Source organism: Apodemus sylvaticus, chromosome 19 (genome assembly GCF_947179515.1).
Source record: "Apodemus sylvaticus chromosome 19, mApoSyl1.1, whole genome shotgun sequence".
In the NCBI taxonomy this organism is placed as follows: domain Eukaryota; kingdom Metazoa; phylum Chordata; class Mammalia; order Rodentia; family Muridae; genus Apodemus; species Apodemus sylvaticus.
The window spans coordinates 58,952,172-58,959,171 of record NC_067490.1 but is presented as its reverse complement, the minus strand read 5'-3'; the positions used below and the strand labels follow the sequence as shown (position 1 = coordinate 58,959,171).

The following is a 7,000-nucleotide window of genomic DNA, read 5'->3' as shown; positions in this document are numbered from 1 at the left end:
AATATTGCACCTAACTGAAGGGAAAATGCCCGTTTATTTGGGTGTGTTTACCTAAAGCCATCCAAGAGTCCCTACAAAAGACTTGGTGCAAGCTGGTACCCGCAAGTACTCACACTCTCGCTCACAGCATACCGTGGGCTTTCTTTGTGGTACCATGCAGGTCAGTCACAATTATTAGATTACCACCTTCAAAAGAACTACTTAAATTATTATGAGAGACACTTGTTACAAACAGAAATGCCCTGCAAATCAAATTATCGCACACAGGACTAACAGAAGCGATGCACAGAAAATGTTGAAGGCGCTAGAAGACCCAGAACAAGAGAGCCCAGGGCCATGCCTGTGGCTGCCCCCCCCCCCAGCCCCCAAGCATGCCCAGAGCCAGGTCACTGTCATTGTCTCGGTACCATTCACAGATGATGTATTGGTTGGCAGGATGTTGTCCATAAACTACTGAGTACAGGTTTTGGTAAGCACTGTGTACGCCTGCCCATTGGCGGCATAAACAACTTGAGATCCTGCGCGGTATGCGCCACTGTAAGGACCTTACCCTTAGACCTCAGGGGTTGGTGTAGCATAGGTGGTGTAGGGAGGCAGCAACGAGGCCACTGCAGCCTCTTCAGACAGGATTGCTGAGCCAACGTAAGCTGCGTTCGTTCTGGAATCCTGCAGTGTAAACTTCCATGGCAGGTAATCGTCTGTGCTCTCTGTACAGAGACTGATAGTCTTCCCATCTCGGCAGACGATCTGCAGCAGACAGTCTCTGGGCTTCCCATCTGGCGGTTGGATGTCCCCACACTCATGCCCGGTGCGGATACTGATGCAGTCCACAGGCATGTGGACCTTACCCTCGATGATCTACCGAGTTTGGTCAGCATAGTAGATCAGGTGACCATCTGACCACAGGTCGAACCAATTCTTCCAATGTTTCAGAATGGTGTTCTGCTGAAGTAACCATGCACTCTTCACGAACGCCACCTCTTCAGTTGAGATGGTAAGTGGCTCCCGGCTCCCTGCCCCTGCCAGATTCCTGGCCTGGAACACGTGTAACACTTCCCACACAGGAAATGTGACCTGTGGTCATGTTGGCCCAGAACTGTGTATTTTATTCTTATGAAAAGTTCTTAATACAGTGCCTAATTTATTAAAATATTTGTTTTTGAATGATATCTTTGTGTCATTTATGCACAATTTTATCATCTTAAGGCTACTAAAGCCTTTTCCTCTATGTTTCACTTACCTGTAAATAAAATTTGTTGGTAATTTGACTTTTATGCCTGTGTGGCAGGGTTATCTCCCACCCCTGCTTTTTTCTAAGTGCATATTCTATTTAGCGATTACAACATCAAAATATCATCCCTGCCCTATTTTAATGCGGTGACTCCTTGTGATAAGTAACATGAATATAATTGTTTAATTATTATCCAGCATCAGAAGGTCTTATTTGGTTTTGCTTTGCATTTTTTCCTGTCCAGGCATAAACAAAACCCAATACAATATTATCTCAATTAGCTCTGCCTCAGAGACATATTAGTAGTTCTTCAACCACAGTTTCATTCAAAGTTTGTCTGGAATACTTTTGGTTCTTTGTATTTACATAAGGTTTTAAGATCAATCTAATAATTTAAAAAACTCTACAAGGACTTATTTTTGTATTATTCTAAGTGCCTATTTTCATGTTGATACCATGTTGTTTCAATAGCTAAAGTTGTGCAATGTATTTTGAAGTCAGGTAGTATGGTTTTTGTTTTGTATTGTTTTGTTTTTGTTTGTCTTTTCCTTGCTCAAGTTTTTTCTATGATCATTCCAGAATTTTGTGGCTAAATGTGAATTTGGGGATATTTTTATATTTTTGTAAACAATATCATGGAAATTTCTGTAAAAATTACATTTAATCTATGCTTTGGATAGATTGTATATTTCAATAATATTGAGTATTGATAGTTTGTGACCATAGGCTATCTTTACATTTACTGGTGACTTCATTGATCGATTATATCTTACAATTTTTCAGTGTGAAGATATTTTATAATTTTAGTTAAATTTGTTCTAAAAACCAAATTGCTTTAAACATTATTATGGATTATTTTCCTAATTTTATTTTTAAGTATTTTGTTATTAATGTATATAAAATAAACTTTTTATATTTATTTTGTAGTCTGTAATTCAACTGTATCAAATGATTAGATTTAATAATAATTTTCATGGTATTTGCAAGTTTTTCAATTAGATCATTTGCAACCAGGAACAATTTATTAGTTTTCTTTCCAACTCAGAAAATGTATTTCTTCCTCTTACTTAATTGTACTGGATAAAACATGTAGTTTTACATTGAATATGTATGGTGAAAGGGAACATCTTTTTGTTTGTCCACATATTAAACCAAAATATCTGAAAATGTCTTTCTTTGTTATGGTGATAGTTCTTCATGTCATATAGCCTTTACTATGTTGCACATTCCTTCTAAATATATTTGTAGTTTTTAGCATGAAAAATTTTACCACATATTTTTTATTTATATACTCCAGGTTTTATTCCACCCCCCTTTCGCCCACCCTCCAACTGTTTCATATCCCATACCTCCTCCCCATACCCTGTCTCCATGAGGATGTCCCCACCTCCCAACCTCCACCCCACCTGACCTCTAAACTCCCTGGAGCCTCCAGTCTCTTGAGGGTTAGGTGCATTATCTCTGATTGAGCCCAGACCCAGAAGCCCTCTGCTGTATATGTGTTGGGGGCCTCATATTAGCTGGTGTATGCTGCCTGTTTGGTGGTCTAGTGTTTGAGAGAGGTCCACGTTAATTGAGACTGCTGCTCCTCATATATCATAGCCACCCCTTATCCCAACCCTATCACCTCCTGTTTCCTACAGACCCACTGTTAATCTGTTTCCCTTTTAAAAAGTACAGGCCTCCCAGCAATATAATCTAAACTCAGCATAAGCATATGTAATAAGACTAGACCCAAAGCTTCATATCAAAGTTGGTCCAGGAACCCAGAAGGAGACAAAGGGTCCTGAGAGTAGGTAAAAGTCAGAAATACACTCACTCCCATTGTTAGGAATCCAACAAAAAATCCCACGCACATCTTGTATGAAAAGCGTCTGGTTCAAACTCTGTGGTTGCAGCTTTAGTCTCTGTGAGTACCTATGAGCCCCAATGAGTTAATTCTATGGTCCATGTTCTCCTGGTGTTTGCAACCCCTGTGACTCCTACAATCTTTCTCCAAGCTCTTTTCTTCAGAGTTTCGAGAGCTCTGCCTAATGTTCGTCTGTGGGATGGATCATAAGCAAAGAGGTTTATGAATGGGCTATGCACCGATTCTATAAGTATAGAAAAGTATCATTAGAAATCATTTCATTAACTATCTTTTTTCCCAATAAGTTTGGTTGTACCATAGGTGTCTGAGCCATTCAGCTTCTGGATACTGGTGATCTAGGTAGTGTCTAGAATGAGCTTGTGGTTCTGTTTTCAATTTCTTTCCTAAGGGGGTGTGGGGGGGGAGGTTGTCTAGGCGTTGCTCTATGCCATACACAGAAGTATGGAGCAGTGGAGCTGGGTTCAGTTTTCTGTTTTCTCCCTTGGGGTGTTTAGGCATCACTGTACACAGGTAGGGAAAGAATGAGTCAGAATCCATAACGGGTGTGTCAGCAGGATCCTAGTCCAGCAGTGAATAATTTACCAAGAATTACTTGACATTCCTCAGGGAGTATGTCAGGTTTGGGCTCACCAGATATGATAGAGAAGAGAAAGTCCTGGTGGGAAAGGAATCCTCCATTTTATACCAAGCTCAGGGGAGCTGTCCAGACAGGGTAGACTATGACATTTAAATAGCAGGATCTTCTAATAGGCTTCCTCTCATGGCATAGGGCTCAGGTTAGACCAGTCATTGGTGAGATATTCCCACAAACTTTAAGCCACCATTTTCCCAGTTCATCTTTGCAGGCGGGAGAAATTGTAGGTCACAGATTTTTGTGGCTGGGTTGGCGTCCAAGTCTTACCACTGGGAGTCTAGCCTGGTTACAGATATGGCTGGTTCAGGCACCATAGTGTCCTTTCCTAGAAGTCCTTGCTAGGGTCAACCTCAAGAGTTCTGGAAGTTTCCACTGCACTTTCAATACTACTCCTTGAAATTATTAGTTTTCATCCAAAGTTAACTTGTCCCAAATATATTTAACTACTGAGAAGACCACATAACTCTTTTACATTTTGCTTTCTTTTTTTAATTTATTCAAAATATTTCTTATTTACATTTCAAATGATTTCCCCTTTTCTGGCTCCCCACTCCCTGAAAGTCCCATAAGCCTTCTTCCCTCCCGCTATTCCCCCATCCACCCCTTCCCACTTCCCTGTTCTGGTATTCCCCTATACTGCTCAACTGAGTCTTTCCAGAGCCATGGGCCACTCACATTTTGCTTTCTTATGTTGTAATTTATCATTAAGATTATACAAACTATGCCTCCATTTCATAGGTTGACTTGATTCTGAATTAGTTCATTTTATTTATGCATTTCTTGATTTGTCTATATTTTCACCTAAACTCATTAATAATATTAACTATAATTTGTCATTCCTACAATATCTTTTTTGGATTTTAGAATATAGGTTATTTGAGTTTATATGTTTAGTGAATTTCATTCTCTACAATCTAAAAGAATTTAAGACTGCCAAAGCTACCACTTCAACATTCAGTTTTCTGAGTCCTGAGGGTGTCCTGTCCCTTCATTTTTATATGTTTGCATTTTCATAATGTTTGACCTTTCTCAAAAAAAAACTTCTCATATTTACAGTTTAAAATAAATATTTAAAATAAAATAGTGCTTCCAGCACTATTCTAAATTACATTGCTTATCTTAATTTTTTATTTTTAAATTAGTTTTTACTAATATGTCAAGTATTTTGGAATATTGCTATGATATAAATGACCTTGCTAAATAAGTTCATTAATTCTGCTAATTTATCTACAGATTCTTTTTCAAATTTGTTTGCACATAGTGTTTATTTTTCTTTTCAAAATCTTTTCATCTTAGTTACATTCTCTTTTCTCACATCATTGACCATGTTCTTTTGAGAAAAACTAGAAAATGGTGAAAGTAGTTATCCATTTTTTCCACGCACTCAGAAAGAAAACATCCAATATTTGCCTTTGAGTTTGATTATCTGTTGAAAATTTGTAAAAACAAACAAACAAACCAACAAAATCAATAAAAAACAAAAACAGCCTTTTATATGTTCAGTATTACTTTTTATAAATTCCTGAGTTTAATCAAATGATTCCTATCCCCCTGTACAGAGCTCATAGAATTGTTTATTTATTTGATGGATTGGACCATATTACATAAGTGTTAAGGCTCCTCTTGCCTTGCTGAATAAACATTACTTTATGGTGTATATTTCCTTTTTACATATCATAGGATTTCTTTTTATGATGATTTTACATGATTACTAGTTCATTAAAATGGTCTAATTTCAAAAATATTTTTCAATTTGTAGATACTTTCTCTCAGTTTATATTCTATTGCTTAAATTATATGTGTATGTGAAATCCAACTAAACATTTATTTAAAAAATCCTTGATAAACTATAAATATTATATATTTTACCTTTAGTACTGCATTTTTAAAAAAAAATTATAAAGGATAACATTTAATTGGAAATGGCTTACAGGTTCTAAGGTTCAGTCCATAATCATCATGGCAGGAAGCAGAGCAGTATCCAGGCAGGCAGGGCCCTGGAGGAGCAGTTTTACGTCTTGATCCGAAGGCCGACAGGAGAAGACAGTGTTCAGGCAGCTAGGAGACAGGTGTCAAAGTCCCCCAACAGTGACACACATCCTCCAACAAGGCAGACTTCCTAATAGTGCTACTCCCTGGGACAAGCATATTCAAACCACCACATTCTGCATTCTGGCTACTATAGGCTTGTTCAAATACATGAGTCTATGTGGGGCATACCTACCTATAGGATAATTAAAAAAAAAATTAGTCCAAATTCCAAAGTCCCATACTCTGTAACAGTTTCAATAATGTTACAAGTCCAAAGTTCAAAGTCTCTTCTGAGATTCATGCAATCTCTTAGCAGTAATACCCTATAAAATCAAAAAGCAGATAACATAGTTCCAACATCACAGGGCATATATTGCCATACCAAAATGACATTGTAAGGAAATCCTGGAAAAAAGCAAGACCAAAAGCCAGTGGGCAAACTCCAAAATTCTACATCTCCATGTCTGATGTCCAACTCTTTTCTGCTTTGTAGATTGCAACACAATTATTTCTCTTTGGCTGGTTCCACTCTGTTAGCAGATTTCCTCAGCAGGTATCCCACTTCTCAGACATCACTACTGTCTTGGGGTATCCAAGGCAACTTTAACTTTATAACTTCTTGTAACAGTGTCTGGGATCTATATGTGATCTCTGGGCTCCTCCACAGGGCTCGAGTCTCTTTTTTAGCACTACTCTAGGCTCTGATTGAATCCACTCCATGGCTGCTGTTCTTGGTGGTCATCCCACGGTACTGGTATCTCCAATTCACTGGAGTCTTCTGCTGCAACTATGCTTTACCAGTAGCCTCTTATAGGCTTGCTTCATGGTGCCAAGCCTTAACTTCTTTGCACAACTCCTTGAGTCCTGGGCCATCAACTTAAAATGAGGCTGCACCTTCACCTACATCCTTCCCTGGCCTCTCATGATATCAATCGTCAGCTGCTCTCCATGACCCCCTTTATACCTTCAAAACTAGTACCATCTGGGTGATTCTTATATATCGCTAAGTCCACCGCATCATAAGGTACATCCTTACCTATATACAGAACACAGCTTCTTTATGCTCCCAGAAAACACTTTCCAGAAGATTTTACCCCAATGATCTGGCTTCTTATTTTTTTTAAAAAATATTTTAGGGAAATTTAATAAACAATGATCTGAGGTTCAAGTCAATAACTTGTCACAGGAGAAAGACTTGGCCAGGATTCCTGATTTCCAAGTTGAATGAAGCTCC

General features: G+C 38.3%; 1 pseudogene; it reads right to left on the bottom strand.

Moving 5' to 3' along the window:
• Nucleotides 1-304: 304 nt before the first annotated feature.
• LOC127669293 (pleckstrin homology domain-containing family B member 2-like) lies at nucleotides 305-6,591 on the bottom strand (annotated as a pseudogene).
• Nucleotides 6,592-7,000: the final 409 nt, after the last annotated feature.